General features: G+C 38.2%; 1 long non-coding RNA gene across 1 annotated transcript in view; it reads left to right on the plus strand.

The window, feature by feature from the left end:
• The first annotated feature begins 2,484 nt into the window (after window positions 1–2,484).
• LOC137163352 (uncharacterized) overlaps window positions 2,485–19,732 on the plus strand; it is a 92,851-nt gene continuing 75,603 nt past the window's right edge. The window contains exons 1-2 of the long non-coding RNA XR_010922692.1: window positions 2,485–2,555; window positions 19,612–19,720. This is a non-coding gene — a long non-coding RNA (uncharacterized lncRNA). The remainder of the gene's footprint in view (window positions 2,556–19,611; window positions 19,721–19,732) is intronic.

The following is a 19,732-nucleotide window of genomic DNA, read 5'->3' on the forward strand; positions in this document are numbered from 1 at the left end:
TATGCAATGGCCCATTACAATGCAACACAACATACACCCACTGATGCCATCTGCAACAGAGAACATCCATTCCAGGCCAGCCATTTCCTTTCCTCACTTCCTTGCCCACACAGATGGATGGGCTGGATGGCCGGTTAAAAAAAATGTTTTGAAAGATTTTTGCATTGAAAAGTCAAACTTTGACAGAAAACCCTACCAAAAAAAACAACAATGAACATTTCCATTGAACTATTTTTAAGTTCTAGAGGTGCTTGAATTTTTTAATTTTTCAGAATAATTTCATCCACATTTTGAAAAACTAGTAACAAATTTTGAAAAATGTTAATAATTTTTTAACTTTCCCCCCCTGAAGAGTTCTAGCTGGTGCACTGTAAGTACCACTGTTTATGATCTATCTACAGTGGTGTTTATCTGACTCCCATTACCATAGTCACCTCACAAGCTTTAACATATTTGTTTTTTATGCATGATGCTTGCACCTCACCTACACCATTTCTTGCTTCTCCTTGCAAGTAGTGCTTGGGCATTTATTTTATTTCTTTTTCAGGTCTGGGAAGTGAACTTCTAACTTGTCTCTATCACCAACAGAAGTTGGTCCAATGAAAGATATTACCTCCCCTACCTGGTCTCTCTAATATCCTGGGAAAACATAGCTACAACTACACTGCATACGCTAGTATTCCTAACACTTTCTCTTTCAGCAGACATTCTTGAGGACAAGATTGTGCTCATATGAAAGTTCCAGAAAAGGGATCAATGTTCATGCATAGGGGTCACAAATATTGGCATAGAAAATATCTATTCTTTATATAATAGAATATTAATGAATACCCTTTTCATAGCAACAACTACATCTCTCTATAAAACCATTATTTATTCACAGAGATCTTATATTCGTGATAGTGGGGGGTGGAGGGACTTGGTAAGGTTATGTCTCAGTTGCTGGACAAACTTTGCCACCTAGTATCCACTACCTGTGTACTGCTTGCTATGGACAATGGAATATCCATGGAAGCAGCCTTTTAAAATGACTGCTAGACCAACATTCTCATAGCACAGCATAAAAAGTATGTTTGGGTCAAGAATACCATGAAAACTTGGCTGTTTTCTTGTGGAAGTAACACAAAAATGCTAGTCTTTGATTTTTTTTTTCTACCCATAAACAGTAGGCTGCTTATTTAGAATGAAACACAAATGAAGTGTCTGATTCTCCTCAGCTTCCACTCTAGTTGGGTAGTCATTTACACTCATTCAAAGCGAATGTAAAATACTCTGAGACAGTGGAGAATCAGATTCCAAATGTATGGGGGATTTTCTTGAAAAATTGGAGAAAAGATATTTTAAGTAAGACTCAAAATGGGAACAATATGAAAAAAATTACAATAGTAATAATTACTCCAATTCAATTTCAAAATTCACAGATTCCAGAAAATTCAGAGTAAGGTTGCCAGAGCCCTCTACAGATGAGCACAACAGAGATGGGGGATACATATATAAGTCATGAATAAGATCACTCATTTCATGATCACATAAGGATAAACATACTGCCCATCAAATATTTGTTTTATAAAAATGGGTAATAGCAGTTATATAAATATTGTATGCAATAATTGTAGTAAATTATCAGATTTAAGGTGAATTAACATATGAGAAATACTCAGAATACTGAAAACTAACTCCCAGTACACTGAATACTTAAGATGCATGTGATTAGGGAATATTCTTAATAAGTAGGCTCACAAAATGAGTCATGAGAGGAAGGGCAGGGCAGATTGTATGTGTCAAAAGTAGGGTATTATAATTTAAAATTCCATAGAAAGTAGAACAGTTTGACTTATACATTTCCAGTAACAAGGAGTCAGTCAGGTACTGTAATTTCTTTACATATAGCCACCTCTTCCTAAAGCCCTGCTTTACTGAATAAGAATGCAAGAACTCCAGATCCAGTTTTTTAGTCCCTTGGATTCATCTCCCTTTTGCTTCAGCCAATTATCCTACCAACCTATTTCCCCTCCCCGCCCCCATAATTTTCCACTTGTGTGTTTTTATTTTATTTTAATCATTGAAAATAATTTGCCATCTTAGTTTCCTCTAATTAGGAGGAAACAAAGGGTTAAGGTCATCAAGTATGTATGAAGAAACAAACTGGCAATCAAGAAAATAAAACACTCAAACAGCAACAACAAACTATAGATTGGCAATTTCTCATTAAAGCTGATTGAAAAAATTAAAAATTTTGATAAACATTTTTTGCAAAAGTTGTCACAAAAGCTTTTTGCTATTTCTCAACCAATTTATAGAGTAGTCATTATTTCTCCAAATTTTGACATTTCTATGAAAAAAATTATGACATTCTAAAAGTTGTAATTTTTGACCAACATTATTTCCCACTCATTGGGAAGATACAGTGCTTTGTTCCTAACACCAGATGGTGCTGTGTGAGGATATAAATAGCATCACTCACAAACCATTGCCCTCACATGACCTAAAATGGAGTCCTTCAACAAATACAGGATCAGAAGAAAATCAGTCTTGCCAAGTCTCATAATTTTATTGTGAGTATCATGATATTTAGTGGTCTTCTTAAAGTCCTACCTCCTGGAGTCATATGAAAACATGAGACACTCAACTTTCATTTAAAATAAAAAGTTTCTAGAGTTTATGGTTACATAAAAAAGCTTGAGTACATGACACAAGTGAACCTGAGAGGCTCAGAAGCTGGAAGGTAAATAAAAGAACACAAAAACAGTGTGTTTATAAATTTTTTAAGCTACTCTCATGATTTTTTGAATGCTTGGGTTTGGCAATATTGAAAAAGTTAAACCAGGAGAAAAAAAATACTCCTATGAGATAAAAGTGTGTAGATCTTTACTTTTGTAATAATAGAGTGGAAGGTAGGAACAGCCAGCTGAGCAGTGTGAACCTTGCCTTTGAATTCTTCTTTATCTTTCTCCCTATGTTATTTTGATGGCTTATGAATGGGTTTAAGAGGAGGAATTTAGAATGCCTTATGTTTTAGCCCATTAATAGCCTTACGCCTTAGATTTCTTTTATTGTCCAGTGTCAGCTTGCTCCATAACAGCTCTGAAGCATTCTCCTAATTGCAGAAATATTGGGAGGAGACTATCTTTCTGCTTCTTAGGCAACAGTATTTTTGTTTCGTGATTCTTCCTAGTTTTAGTGATTGAAATCTCACCTTAAATGTATGTTTGCTCTGATGTCCTGTGGGATCAAGGAGCACAGCAAATCCCTGAACATTGTGCAATTCTCATTGAAGGTGGTACTGTGGGCCCTCCAACTCTTCTGCAACTGTAGCGATTTAGGATGTCATGAGGTTATTGAAGTTTGTTTGTATTCAGAGGCCATCTGATGAGGAGGAGAACAGACAGGAAGTTATTAAGTGAGCTGATTCAGACCTTTAAAAGATTCAGGTTTGTTTCAGGTAATAAGCAAAGATGTGAGCCAATTTTTATTTTGTGGGTAACAAACAAGGAGCAGGGTTGCATCTCTACTTACTTAGGACATTAGTAGGTGCGAACTCTCTCCAGGTGCTTATTTGAGCTGCTTTTCATGGTAAATTCTGGCTTCATTAACTTTGGTTGTGATATGTGGGACTATTTTTGGAAGCTATAAAACCATCCAGGGGAAAGCCCCTTACTTCTACATATGTAGAGTAGCTTATATAATAGAAAAAGTATTTTATAAAAATAGGTTTCTGCTTCAATTCATTTTTCAGTCATACTTTTTTCTTCTCTCTCTCTTTCCCTCCCCTCCCCAATACCCCAAATTAGTAAAAACAACAACAAACTTAATGCCATAATGGAAATTCCAGTGGAAAAAGTCATATAGTTCTAGTTGGCTCGCTGAGTTTTGGAACAGGACAACGAGTTGTGATTTACAGGGCTATTAGTACTCCAGTTCAAATAATTAGAAGTCAACAGAGACTAGCTGAAAGTTCATAATGGAGTCCATTAGTATTTCTAGTAAAGTAGCTGACAAGATATTGTGGTTGCTAGGGTAAATTTGGTTGTGGAATAGGCCTTCTCTTTTTTTACATGAAGAGAGGTCATATGAGAAGAGTTAATGATACGAGAAGAATGAAATCCTTTTTTTTTTTTTTTAATTTGCATTTTATTGTGCCAAAATGTATATGGGTATGTTACTGATCAAAATTAATGTCAGCACCCGAAGTAACAGGCGAAATGGAGTTGGGTTGCTGTTACTCCAGCTATTGTATAGTGCAACCTTTTATAAACCATATAGAAAAAATATTTAATGCCTCTCACAATAGTTTCATAGGCTAATGAAGCCATCCAGGTGAAATACAAATGTCAACAGCAGTGATTGTCAAATGTTTAGACAGGAAGGATTTAAAATTAAAAAGGGCTCAGATCCAACAAAATGTCACATACTACTTTTTCCATGGCCAGATTTTGTTCAGTCCAGACAGACCCCTTGACCTCACACTTTACCCATGAAGCCAAGGCCAGTCCAGTCAACTCTGGATAGACTGGTTCTTTCTCTGACTTTCTGGATACTTTGAAACTCTAGGCTCAATTGCCAAAGATCCTAAATAGTCTCAGCGTATATAAATGTTGCAAGCTGCAGAACCCGAAGAGGTTTGTTTTTTAGAGTTTTTCTTTGGATAGTCTGTTTTAGAAAAAGAATAAGCAGATATGGGGTAGAGGAGCAAAACATTGTTTCAAAACCTTGTATTGAATTTGGGCCTTCCTCATATTCTTGTGTACAGAGCAAGATTCCTGTCAGAGAAAAGGTTTCCAAAAGCTGCATGTCCTGCAGTCCAAATCTTGAGGTCTTGTGTCACGCTTCTGTGAAGAAAATCTGTTGGGAACTGTATTTTCAGAGATAGAATTAGTACAATGGTCCAAATGTTAGACTTGGACTTAAAGTTGCTTCAGTAGCCGTGGAATCCCTAGGAAAAAGGATTTAATATCCAAAATTAAGTTGTCAGATAGCATTAGATTACCTATTGATTAGTGGTAAATTTCTATTCACCTTATGACATTGTATACTTGTGATATATATAGGGCCCCACCAAATTCACATCCATGAAAAATGTGTCATGGACCATGAAATCAGACCTCCCCCGTGAAATCTAGCTATTGGAAGAAGTGGGAGGGACAGGGCTGGGAGTTATAATAGTACCCAAGATGAAATCCTGGCCTTAATGAAGTAATTTGACAAAACTCCCATTGACTTCAACAGAGCCAGGATTTCACCCCCATTTTTTAAGTAAGTTGCTGAATTTTTAAATGGATTTCATGGACTTTTGAAGAACTGTGCACCATTCTCCTAAGAGGAAGCATAAGTCAAAGATATTTACAAGTAGTCCTTGTCTGTTATTTAGAGATTTCTTTATGGCTGTAAGAAAAAAATGGTTAAGTCTCTAGGTGACTCAGTTTGAATGCTTTCATGAGCTCATTTTGGGTTTGGAGAACAAAACTTCTAGCTATGCATCGAGTGTCTAGTCTCAAAAATATCTCCAATTCTTTTAAAAAAAGTGAAATGCCACCGAAGTCCAGCTTTGTCAAACTTATGTCAAATATCAAAGTCAGAAGGACTCTTAGAATTTAAGCCACGGAGCACTAAGGAATGAGCAGAAATGTTTGATTTATATAATTTCATAATTTTTTAAAATGGGCTTATTGATATTCTTTATACAGATAAGGACTCTTTAAGGTAATGAGAACAAACAGTTTAATTTTAAACAATTGTTCAATGTATAATTGTTTACTCTTCTTTTTATTAACTTTTAGTGAAGTATTAAAACGTAACTAAAACTGTGCAGGTTAATTATAACAAAATCCAAGTAGAAAAGAAGGTGTAACTCATCTACAGAACAACTTTGTCTCTGTGCTTCTTCATATAGAAATTTATTTGTGTGCAATACTATTCACATTGGTATAGATCAGCTAGTGTTAGTTTCACTGGGAAGAGTGTTTATATTTAAATTATCTGGGCTGAAACTTACATAAATTATCACCTGGAGAAGTTCATTTAAATCATATTTGGGTGGGATTTAGTCAAAGGAAACTACACATTTTTAAAAAAAGGCAAAACAAAATGCTGCATATAAATTAGAAAGGTAACAGATCTAGACACAATGTAAAAATGTTATCAAAACGAGAAAGAGGTTGATGTACCCTCTTGTAATGGAAATTTTAGAATGGTGAGAAGGTCATCTCAATAGCTACTTCTTTGCAGGAAGCAAGGCTATTAGCAGATCTTATTAGTGGTGGATAAGGAAAGAGGACATAAAGAGCTATTTTGACTAGAAAAATGCCTAGACATAAGCTTTTTGTAAGAAGTAAGAGCTGAGCTGTTAGCAGAAGACAAAGAGAAAGCACCACCAGTAGGTGTGTTCTCTTTAATGGGCAAATCACATATGCTTTTGCCTTGTTACTCTAGATAATCCAGACAAGTCTAAGAGAATTTTATGATTCTAGTGAGTGGTTTCCAACCTTTTTGACTCCAGGGCCACAGATATCATTGTTACAACTCTGAAAGGCCACCAGTCTTCACCAGCAGCCCTCCCCTCATCCCTCACTTGCTGCCAGACAGGAGGAGTTGAGCGAAGACGCTGCCTCCCTCTCATTGATCGCCTGTCTCTCTGGCTGTGCAGCAGGGAAACCACATGCGTCCTGTAGCCCCATGCGCTCCACCTGGGATCAGTGCTCCCTTCTCTCTGGCTCCAGAGACCCCAGCACCTATGAACCTAGGCAGAGCGCTTTGCCATTCTACAGATGGGGAGAGAAGCGCTTATGTCCCATCCCCTGGCTGCAACAAGAAGCCTGCACCCATCTTTTAGCACCACGGAAACACGCTCTGCCTGGGTCCTTAGTTAGCGGCTCCCTTCTGCAGCCAGCAGGAGGGGAGCCGTGGGTTACTTTTGGCCCCCAGCCACAGGTTGGGAACCACTGATTCTTATAGATCACTTTGGATAAGTGAAGAATTTCTTTTTCTATTCTTTCCCCTACTCTCCATCTGTCTCTTTCTTTATAATGTAAACTCTGAGGGGTCAAGAACTAACCATTCATTAAAGCACTTGGTAAATTACCAGTGCTATTTCAATAGAAACAATTACAACTATATAGAGTCTGATTTTATTGGTATTCATTTACATTGAATCATAAGGGTTAAAGCATCATTTATAAGAAAAACACATACAACTGTGCTGGCATTGTAGATTGTTACTTGAATTCGTAGGGGGGTTTCTGCTCCTACTTGTAGGCTATTGGATTCTGTAAGAAACCATTCAGTCAGAATCAATATAGAAAAACTTAGCTTAAAACCAGGTGGCGATAAGTGGTGCTTTACTGTCTTAGGGAGCAGCCTGCTTTGTTTTTCCCTGTTTTTGATTATCATGTATTATCATTCTGGATTCCTACAATAAAAGCAGTGTTACACTGCAACCTTCTAGAAAGTATTTTATGTTTTTTATCTAACATCTCTGTTTGCATGCTGTGGCCATTAGAGTTTTACCTCAGTGGAACGTCTCTGATTTAGAGAGTTGCACCTGAATTTAGTTAAACAAATATTATAATCCAGGCCACAATCTCTCTGTTTACAACTAAACAGCCCCTTTAGATGTCCTCTGTTTTGGGTTCTTTTTCTTCTTATTTCCTTCTCATGACCTGCTATAGAAAGAAAAGAAAGATCCATAAGAATATTCTTTCTCCATATGCCATCTGCCTGGAAGTGCTTAATTAATACTTAACACATTGCTCAGGGTCTAACTGATTGACATATGTGGGGTTGGGAAATAATTTTCCCTCAGGTCAGATTGGCAGTGACAATGGAGGGAAGGGCGGATCACCTCTTTTGCAGCATGTGGGTGCTCCTTGCCAGATGATGTTGTGAAGGCCAAGGCTATAACACAGTTCAAAAAAGAACTAGATAAGTCCATGGAGGATAGGTCCATCAATGGGTAGCCAGGATGGGCAGGGATTGCTGTTTGCCAGAGACTGGGAATGGGCGACGGGATAGATTACTTGGTGATGTTCTGTTCATTGCCTCTGAAGCACCTGGCATTGGCCACAGTGGGAAGATAAGATACTGGGCAAGATGAATCATTAGTCTGACCAAGTATGGCTGGTCTTATGTTCTTATGCAGGTCTCCTGCCAGGCTTAACTGGGTATATCCCTCTTAATCATTTCCCTGCCATTGCAGGGGCCTCGGGCATTGGTGCACCTTGGGACCTCCTGTTATTTTCTTGTGGTACATAATAGTCCAGTCTCTTGTGGACTGTAATACTTGGGTTTAATTTAGGTTGTTGGGTTTAGTGTGTGATGCCGGTGACGTGCTATACAGGAGGTCAGACCAGATGATCTAGAGGTCATTTCTGGCCTTAAACTCTGACATTCCATTCTTAAGCCTTTTTTTTTTTAGCAATTTTTATCAATTAAACCTCATAGGAAAGAGGATTCCCTCGTCTACTAATTAAAAACTGAATCTTGCACAAGGTAAAAAGTACTCCTTTTCCCCACCACAACAGGAACTTAATCCACTTGAGTTTGTCCCCATGACTTCCATGGAGCCTCACAAGGGTGGAGTTGGTGTAATCTTAATGGTTTAACTTGAAATTTCTTAAAGGAGCCTGATTTTCAGAGAGTACTAGGCACCTGTCATCTGTATATCAGGCTTCTTAAAAATGACTATCACTCTTGAATATATATAAATCAGGCCCTTTAAGAAATATATATATAGTTACCTACAGTTAAACCCAACCTTAAAAGAACTTTGTTTAGATTGCAAACTAGCACTCAGAAGTTGTGGGAACCAAGAAATTTAAGGTTACCTATGCAAAGTGAATGCTGCTCCCTTGTGCATTCATCCTGTCCCACTGTGAAGCAAGGGATCCTGGCAAAATATAGTATATAAAGACTTCCACATGAAACACATGGCCAGGCAATGTTAATTTTGGCATTTCTTAATTTTTCAGTGCTCAACTTTGCATTCTAAATAACTTCTAAAAACTGTTTTAATGCAATTTTCTCTACTTATTTTGTAAAGGAAAAGGGTAAAATCAATTTCTATCATGTGCAACTATAACAACCCTCCATTATGCATCATCATCAGTATTTGAACCACACACTTTGAGGACTGAGGCCCAGACTTCCGCCACCCAGGCTATAAGGTTTTAAGCAGGAAAAGGCAGTTTTCTCAGTGGGGTGAGGACTGCTGGGCCAGGTGCTTGATCCAGGGTTTGGTCAGGTTCATTGGGAGCCCAGACCAGCCTTCCTTGCCTCTCTCTCCTCCCCACCCCTTTTCCCAATTGGGAGCTGTAGGAGCTCTTGTCTCATTGGTGCCAAAGATGGGGGGATGAGTTGCTTGGTCATGTATTAAGTCAGGGGTGGTTGGTCGGAGTTCCCTCTCCATTACAGCTGTTCCAATATCTCCCAGGTATTTCAAGTATCTTATCTGCTATGTTTATGTTTATTTGGGTGCAGCCTTAAATGTTCATGTTCAGTTATTATTTTGGCACACTGTCAAATTTTGATAATACAAGTGGTGGTAGGGAAACAGTGCTTTTCATAGTTTACCTCAGTAAAATTCAAAAAGAATTTCACAGGATAAAGAAACAGCACATTTCTGCCAAAGTCTGTTGTAAACAATTAGAGATGTTAGTTTCTCAAAAAAAGACACAAAAAAAGAATCTTTTATAAAGATAAGTATTAGGGATATAGGGGTTGCTCCCTGTTAGTCTAACATGTATCTGCACACGCACATACAGTGGCAATTTATGTTACTGTGGTGGAGTGACCGTGTGGAGAATTGTAGGTAATATGAAATTCCACTTAGTTTGATTATACAACTCTCCCGCCCATTCCATATGTGGCTTTTCTTTTTTCATGGGCATGTCTTTAAGGCAGAGATTGTTTTGTCCTGTGTATTTGGACAATATGTAGTACTTTGTGGGCACTACTGGAATAAAATAACAAATATTTAATATTAAACAAAAATAAATACACACAAATAATATTGTGCAGGTGAGGCTCATCAGGTGTGGCAGGCAGTCCTCTGAGGAGAAGAAAAACTCTCTGATTCAAACAAAGACTGTCAGACCAAGCCAGTTGGTTTGTAAAAGTTGCATCGATTGCACATGCTCTGCAGGTTTACATCGCCAATGCTGGCTAGTGGGACCAGGCAAAGATGAAGCAAACAAATAATACAGTATAATGTAAAACGAAATGCAATATGCTCTAGTCAGTCTTGGGAGGAAGGGAGTTAACTGCATCTCTTCTTGAACATTGGTATTGGTGAACTGTAGAGAACTATTGAGATTGTCTGGACCATTTAAATCACTTTCTATGTTTAATTTGATTGTAAGCTCCTTAGGACAGGGTTCACCATTTTCTTATGTGTTTGAACAGCATTTGTCACAGTGAGGGCCTATTCCAGGACTGGGACTCCTAGGTGCTACCTCAACACAAATAATAAAATATCAATTAGCATAACTATTGTGCAGTGTAATGGGAGAGCATTCTTCAGAAAGAGAAGTGCTACCTAAGCCTTTCCTTATGCTGGAGTCTAGAATTTTGCAGACTGAAAAGTACCATGAGGAAAAGAGTAACACCTTCATGATGAAATTGAAAGGGTAAAAATAATTAATTTTGGATCCATAGCTATACACTAAAGTTTCACAGAATTAGTGAGAAACATTGTGGATTTTTACATCTGCTCTGCCTGAAGTATCAGTAATTGCACATATAATTGAACTGCCAGATATAATTTCTCTGATTAGGAACATACAGATTTCAGTTTGGTTTTCTAGTTCAGAATAACTCTCTCTAGCATCATAGATTTTTGGGTTCATATGATCTATTGTTATAGATTTCCTTTCATTTCATTGTGCAAAATAAAGCCAGGCAATACACAAACACTTAATTCCATTAAAGATTAATTCCATTAAAACAATGTTTTTGTCATGGTTGTGAAGTGATAAATGTGACAGCCATACACTTGGTTCATCCCTGGAATACACTGAATTTTTCTTGCATGTCCCAGGGTGCAGGGTTCTCAGAGTCTCTCTAGAGAGGGGTTGCAGCAACACAGGTCACCAATGATCCCAGCTCAGCCAAGGGATCTGGAACCAGTCATAGTACTATAAAAACTGATGGCTGAGAGGGGAAGCGGCATGACCAGGTGCCCTAATCACTAATCTAAGTTGTCCCAGAGTAGTAGAAACCTCAGGAAAGGCAACAGGGTAAGACTACGTTTCCTGAGGTTGAACACTCCTCCAGAGGGCAATTACATCCCCCTGTGTCATTGCAAGTGACTTTGAAGTAGAGCTGGTTGATTTTTTTTTCTTAGTTGAAATGTTTTTTTGATGAATAATACCATTTTAATTGAAACTGAAACGTTTAGAAAAATGTGATTTGATAAAACTTCATGGGAGGGGAAAAAAACCAAGCATTTTGATAACACCTTCGTGTCCCCGCTTTGGCATTATTTGGAAAGGAACATTTCCATTTTTCATTTCAAAATAACTTTTCGAAATGAAATTGTGTTTATATAAGAAAATGCAAAGAGTTTTAAAAGGTCAACATCAGAACAAAAAATGGTTCAATTTTATCAAAATAAAATATTTCTACCCAAAGTGTAATATTGTTTGATTTTTTCCTGGTTCGGCACTTTTTTAAAATTCATCTTAGAACAGAAAAATGTTAAAGTTGAAGAATTTCTTGCAAAAGGGAAAATCCAGTTTCCATCAAGCTCTACTTTTAAATCCATTTGCCCTATATTATGTTTTTCATCACACTCAGCAGGCTCTTTGGAGGGCAATTCCTAAAACAAAGTGGAGAGAAAGCCAGAAGGTTTTGCACACCATCCATATTTCAGGGGCTGTGCTCAGAAATCTGAGGAAAAAAATCTGAGGACTAGAGCTCCAATTCAGCATGGTACTTAAACAAGTGATTTAGGTTTTGTCCACGCGAGAAAGTTTATCCCTTTAACCAATGGTATAGTTATTCCCAAATGGGAATGGAAATAACTATACTGGTATAAATCACTTTTATATTGATTTAACTTTGTCTAAATAGGGGGGTTATACTGCTTTAACTATACTGATTAAAAAGTCACACCTCCAACTGACATAGTTTTACCAGTATAACCTTCAAGTGGTACTAGGTCTAACTTTAAGCATGTGAAGAGGTCTATTCAAGACTTCAGTGGGATTAGGTACATGCTAAAATTGTTTTCTAAACTGGAGCCTGAGTCATGATTTTTAGAAGATTTCCACAGCTTGTTAGAGATTTTTGGCTGACTTTCCTCTAAGAAATGTATTGCTTTAAATTGACTTGGTATATAAAGCATGTGAAGCTCTGAAAGTGCTACTCCCAGGATGGTTTTATTTAATAAAGCTAATGAACTTCCACTCTGTCATTTAAAAGCTTCAAGTATTTTCAGTATATTAAATGTACATGAAGTATTTTTCATAACTTTGATATGACCATCCATTAAGTCAATGTACTGATTTTCCTACTGGAGCAATTTTAGCATTGTTGTTTATTTAATAAATCTCTTTTTATTAACTTTTGCTGCACATAAACACACACAAGTTGCCAATATAAACAAATAGCATAAAAAGAGACTTTTCTTGAAACAAGTGCAAATGTTCTATTAGTTTAAAAGACTGACAATAGTTCGCATTTATAGAGCTCTTTTCATTCAGTAGTTTCAAAGTACACTACAAATATTAATGATTTTCAGCTCCTTCTGTGAGATGGGTAAATATTATTATCCCCTTTAGCATATGGGAAGGTGAGGATTCGAGAGAGAGGGGCCTCATTTTTTCAAAAGTGCCCACTAATTTGGGGGATGCCTCATTTCTGGGTGCCCAGCTTCAGACACTCTTGTATTAGACACCCAAAAATGAAGGCACCCTGCACGTGTGGAAATGTTGGCCTCATTGGCTTACCAAGGTTAAAAGATAAGGACTAAATACTAAGCCTGTTGAAATAAATTACTTCAGTATAGCTAGGATTCTACTGCAAACCTGTAGTCAAGATGGAAATAGAACCCAAAACTACTGATTTGCCATGCTATGGTTTACCCACAAGGCCATCCTATGCTTTGATGTGGCCACTCTATGAACTGAAAACCATTGCTTACTCACTGTGGCCCATTGCTGACTCACCTTGGGCCATATTCTGATAGCCTCATTCATGCTGCATAGTGTTTTGCTCCTCAAGTAATCTCACTGATTTAACATTGATCTGTCTATGCCATGCTGGATGGAAATATGTAAACGAGGTGTCTATAAACTTGCATCAAAAAACAAGTAAGTTAGTCTCATTGTGCCTTTCAGAATCAAAATACCAGGATGACCCAATCATTTCTTGGGTGTTCCATTTTAAGCATTTAGAATTTTACCCAAATCTTGTTCACTTTAGTCATTAATTTTTTTATTAAAAAGAATTGCTAATAGTAAAGTGTGTTTTATTCTACAAAAATAGAGGTTATCTGATACACCTCCCTCTTTATGGAAATATTTATATAGAAAACATTGATTAGATATTTTAATGCAAGAGTTTTAAAAACTAAGCATAAAATCTACAACAGAATAGAAGAAGGAATATTGTGATATATACAGAGTTACATTCATATCTGCTGGCTATATCCTACATTAAAAGAATTGTGGCATAATGTCAGAAAATTGATCTGGGATTTATTTCAGGAATATATAACCAAAATCCTTATTATGGTGTTGGGGAAATGTCTTGATTTAGTAAAATTAAACTAGCCTTAATCGTTTTAATTCACAAGTCTCTCATGATTTGTTCCTATGATTTCACTAAGTAGTTTGATAGGTTGTTTAAGAATATTCTGTTAAATAAGTAATATTTACAAGAATTTCTCTCCATCCCTGCAGGGATAATAGAACATTATAACAGTTCACACACAGGAGAAAGCTCTCCATTTTTAACTCCCTTTCTGTCAAATCTAAATATCATTTTGCCCTTCTAGAAGCATTGACACATTTATTCAGTGTAAATATATAAAAGGGGGTGTGAAATGTGCAGAAAAATACAGGGAAACTGGCAATATTCAGAATACAAGATGGGGGCATTAAAACCTGTGGAAAGGGACTCTGGAGTAGAAATTGGGGTAGAAACAGTTAGACTTCTGGTGTGCTGACATCACAGCCTATCATAGTGACCAACATTGTTCCATTGTTTACTTGTACTCCCCTAGTGGTCTGTCGGTATCTGTCCATTGGCTCTCATCTTATGCTTGGATTCTAAACTGTAGTCTTTTGGGGATTGTCTTTCTGTTCTCTGCTTGTACAGTACCTAACACACTGAGGTCCTGGTCCATGACTGGGGCTCCTAGGCGCTACGACAATACAGCTAAATAATAATAAATCTCTATAAAGATCTCCTCACGACCTCCTGTCAGAAGCATGGCGATTTCCCATGGAGTTGCAGCACTTGTACCCAGTTCTGATAGATTTCACGTGGTCCCTGAGGAGCCCAAGGGGTTCTGTGAGAGGCACTGGCAATCTTCATTGAGGTTCTGGTGCCTCCCCTCACCTGGTTTTCTGCACAGATATTGTTCTACAGAATCATACCGTGTCATAATTCTCAGTGTCCCCCTTCATGTGTAAATTCCTCCTAAAAATAATGCTCCTTTTAAAACATTTTTGTATAATTTTAATAAATTATGTATGGACAAGTGAGACCTGTTTGGTCCACACACACACAAAAAAATCTTAAAGTTGATCCACAGCCTCATCTAGTCCTCATTCGGACTAGTTCATAGTCCTCATTCGGACAAAGTCCTACTCCCTTCAATGAAGTTTGCCTGAATCAAGACTGAATAAAAACTGAGGCCAGATTTCACTCCTTGAGTGAGAAAGGAGGGTTATATGCCTTCATGGTGCTCACCTGCCTACACGGGGCCACACTGAGGTCCATATGTGGAAGCTAGATACCTGCAAGTGGAGGGGCTGGGGGCTAAGTGGAATGTTCACTGAGTGGGAGAGGCTGAAGGCAGCAATGGGGTGGATCATACCATTCTCACAGTGCTGCCATGGAGATTCAAAGCTAGTTGAGGCTGCAGAGCCATAGGATTCTGACAGTAAATCTCTATAGGAGTTATTCTTCCATGGCATGAGCAAGAAGCTTTTAATTCTGGGAAAAGAGAGCTCTAGATTGTTTCATCTTGAGATATTCTGAAGGTGGTGGTGGTGGTGGTGGTGGTTCAGATTTCAGTTACTGAGAAGATGACAATTTGTGCCACGATTTCCAAATTCATTGCACAAATTTGCACATGCTCAATTTAGGCATGCATGTACTCCAGTGCTTGTGTGGATACCTGTGCTTGTCTTCAACATTCGGATGTTTGTGTATCTAAGTCTGGCATGCACACAAAATTTGGCTCTTGGACTCCAAGAAGTTGGAGACTGTCAGAACTCAATTTATTGTATTTCCTGCACTTTTTCACTGTGTGCTTGGCGGTTTGCTTTCAAGCTGTGCTTCTGACTGCAGCAAGTGGATGGCACCCCTACACTTCTGCTAGTTCCTTGTTTTCTTTTACTCTTCTGGAACATGTTTCATTCCTTCCCTCTTTCTTGTTTAGACTAAATTAGCCAATGAACAACCTGACCCAGCTGCTTAGCTGTTCCCTGATCTGCATTTTACTACTTAATGAGCTTAGAGTGACAAGCTATTTAGGCTGCTTGTTCCAGCATCAGCTCTGACTCCATCTGTAACTTTAGTGCCACTTCTTTGTCAGCAATGCCAATTACAAATGTGTGTCTTTCTAATTTACAGCATTCTAACTCTGACGCCCACACTGCACTCTGTGTTCTGCCTTGTCTTGTGCTGTATGTAGTTAGTTGTGCAGACCTTTAGATTGCTGAGGCCAGAGCCTGTTTTCTGTTTGGCACTGACCATCTAGTCTATGTAGCATATACAATTATGGCACTACATAAATCATAACAATGTGCTTTTTTTCCATCTGCCTTGAATTTAGGGAGCTTGGCCAGTTCACCTAAGGACCTATGGATTTTTCTGTGCTCTGGCAAGGCTGAAACAAATGCGCCCTTTTATGCTTGATAGTTCAACTTGGGAGCAAAATACTTATGATGCTGCTGTAGCACTATACCATAATAATTTTCTTCATCTCCCCCTCATTCATTTGTAAAAACTATATTAAATACATTCCTCTTTCCCCATCAGACATAATTTGGATCTCGTCAATTTCCTTGTGCGGACTGGTAGAAATGCAAACCTGGGAAAATGTCTCTCTCCAGGCCAGAGCAGTAACTAGGTGAAGTCAGATTTTCAAGTGCATTGTAATATGGCCGACTGAACAACCACTGACAAACAAAACTGCTCTTTTCTGCTGCTGTTGAGGTCAGATTCACTACATGTGCACATGCTTCAGCTTGGTCAGTTTTTCTCTGAAAACCCGACTCTGGAAAGAAATGATACCAAGAGGGTTGATGCTTTTTGCCTCATGAAATACTTAAAACAACAGTGTCCTGTGTTTACCGAGTGATTATATAATTTTAAAACTCATGCACTTCATGGCCCATGCATTTAAAACTAATTAAAAGAAATACTACTTCCCATGGTTTGCAGTCTACCTGTAGAATTCACTGTGGTGTGACCATGTAGTCAGATCAGATATTGGTGCTGTTTTTGTAAATGGCTGAATAATTCAATGACCATTAACATCTGTGACTGAACAGGGTAGGATAAGAGTAATCAAATCTCATGTTTTGAGGGGCTTTCATTTCCTGCAGTGAACATGGTTTCTGCCACTGCACAATTTAGAACCAATCCCATAAAATGCTGAGCAGCCTCAATTCTGCCTCATTGAGAGCTGAGGGCGCTTAGTGTCTTGCCAGGAAATGCTCAGCATCATGCAGGATTGGACTTTAAACTATGTGTAATATGGAAGAGTTGGCCACTGTCAAAGGTGAACTAGTAGCTTGAATTTCTATTGGCATAGCTTATATGGCAGCAAACTGTGTGTCGTGACCCCAAGTGGAGTCACTTCATCAGCAGATGGGGTCACAGCAATTCCGAGAGTGCAGAGGACACCATATTACAAAATGGTCTCCTCCACACAGTGTGACCTCACACGCAACGTATGCACGAGGTCACGTCGCACAGAGGATGCTATTTTGCCTACAAAAAGGTAGCATCCATGCAGCATGACCTCACATGCACCTTATGTGTGTGAGATTATGCACTCCAGAGGATGCCATTTGTAAAGCAAAATGGCATCCTCATTGCGGCGTGACCTTGCGTGTACAGTGCGTGAGAGGTCACAGTGCAGGGAGGACACCATTTTTTTAACTGCAACTTCCATGCTGTCTGGGGTGGTGGGATCGACTGAGCGGGTCTTCACTGACCGCTCAATCAATCGAGAGAAATTGATCTGACAGTGGTGGCTTTACCGCCGTCAATGTAGCCGTAGCCATAGTCAAGGCATTACAACCTTTTTTCCAGCGTAATAGATACACAATAAACTTATAATGATTTCTGCTTCTGCACAATTTTACTCATTTGTGGGCTTATCTTCACAAACAGCACTGTGCCTCTGCAGCGCTTTAGTGAGGATGCTACTATGCCATTGGCATAGTTAATCTAGCTCCCTGAGAGGTGGTAGCTAGGTTGGCGGTAGAAGATCTCCCATTGACATAGCATTGTCTACACCAGGGGTTAGGTTGGTATAACTATGTAGCTCAGAGGTTTGGATTTTTCACCCCCTGAGCGATGTAGTTATACCAACATAAGTTTGTAGGGCAGACCTGGCCTGAGTAGTCTTGATGGGAAAACTTGTGTGAGGAAATGTATGCACACATTTAAAATCTTTGCAGTCTCCAAGTTTTGGAATGTGTATTTTTCAAGGATTATTTTAAAAGTTTAATGAAGCACAGTATTGTAGGTTTTTTATTTGTATGCAGGAGAATTAAATTAATTTCTGAGTGAGAGCTTTTTCAGGAAATAGTTTGTCCTTGACAAGTTAAGAAACCAGCATTTGAAGGATTTTTTTAAAAAAATCATTTTCAGTTTACATTCTTCAGTGTTTTTCCCCCTAGGAACTTCTGATCTCATAATAGAATTTTGAGGTATAGTGACAACACAAATTCCATTGCATAATATTTAGTTCCATTACACCTTGTTATTTCTGTTATCCTAAAATGTGGTTCTACTCTGAAAAAATTACTCTAAAATAAAGTTGTGGGGTTCCATGTTTTTGTGTATCAGTGATTTCAGACTCCCTCACTTTCCAGTTGCCAGTTCTTCAAACTCTATCTGAAGAATAAAAGTTAAGTTTGGTTCATACCATTCACGATCATCACCAGTAAGGTGAAAGGTTTTGCACTGCAGGTCGAATAATGCCTTCAATGCCTGTGAATCTCCACTACCTCCAAAGGGTTTGCACAGGAATAGATTCATTTATTCATGGATTCCAAGGCCATAAGGGACCATTGTGATCACCTATTCTGACCTCCTATACAACACAGGCCATAGAACTTCCCAAAATAATTCACAGAGTATTTTTTTTAGAAAAAACATCCAATCTGGATTTAAAAATTGTCAGTGATGGAGAATACACCACTATCCGTAACGTATTTGAATTTAGTAAACAATTCTGTTGCTGCACAAGGGGGAACTCACTCACTATCTCTTAACTGTGTTAGTTCTATTATGTTAACAGGAATAAAAGCAGTAACAAATTATTTTGGACTCAGTGAGCAGACAAGACTCTGAATACAGAAAGGGAGGAAGATTCTATATTGTGTTCTGACTCTTTATGTCACTTTACTCCCAGTGTAGGTAACATGCTGGGACATAATGGGAGAGAGTGAAGGTGTGCCTGAAATGTGCTGTGCTGTGGCTATTCTTTCATTGGTAAAATATCCAAAAGAGAAATATCCAAAAGAGATCATTAAAAGCTAGCAAAATTTACAGTAGAACTGAAGCTATTCTAAGTTGCCCTGGGACTGAACCGGCTCCAAGATGGTTTCAGAATATGGGCTACCTTTTGCCACCATATACTATTCCTGCACTGAGCAGAAATCAGAAAGGGATAGAGAAACTAGCAAGGGGACAGATCTGTTAAGTATGGAAGTGCCATTTTTAAATGGTCACATTTCCAGAGTAGAACTACACTTCATTAGTTTTGGACTATCAGGAGTTCCACATTAATTTCCACTTATGTTGCGTCAGATATTGCATAGAACTTCTAGGCTGAATTGGGTAACTTTGTCAAGCCTGATTTCTTTCTTATTCATTTTAACTAGATTAATAGATTTAAAGGCAGAAGAGGCCCTTATGATCATTTGATCTGACCTCCTACATAACACAGGCCATGGAATTTCACCCAGTCATTCCTAAATTGAACCTAATAACTTGTGATTGAACTAGAGCATGTCTTTTGAAGAGAGACCCAATCTTGATGTAAGGACTCCCAGTGATAAAAATCCACCACTTCCCATGATTAATTACTGTCCCTGTTAACATTTTGCTTCTTATTTCCAGTCCCGCAGATCTACTCCAGCACATTATGAATAAATCCTCCTTATCAAAGCTTTTTTTTTTTTTTTTTTTTTTTTTTTTTTACAGGGTCCTACAGAAATCTGATCAGCATCCAGAGGATCCAGTCTACATGAAAGAAATACATTACTCATCAGATTAAGAAAGAAAGAAAGAAAGAAAGCTCTCCCTTCTCAAGGTAATGATGTAT

This window comes from Emydura macquarii, unplaced genomic scaffold (assembly GCF_026122565.2).
Source record: "Emydura macquarii macquarii isolate MOO-44397 ecotype Brisbane River unplaced genomic scaffold, CSIRO-AGI_Emac_v2 contig_2531, whole genome shotgun sequence".
Taxonomy (NCBI): Eukaryota; Metazoa; Chordata; order Testudines; family Chelidae; genus Emydura; species Emydura macquarii.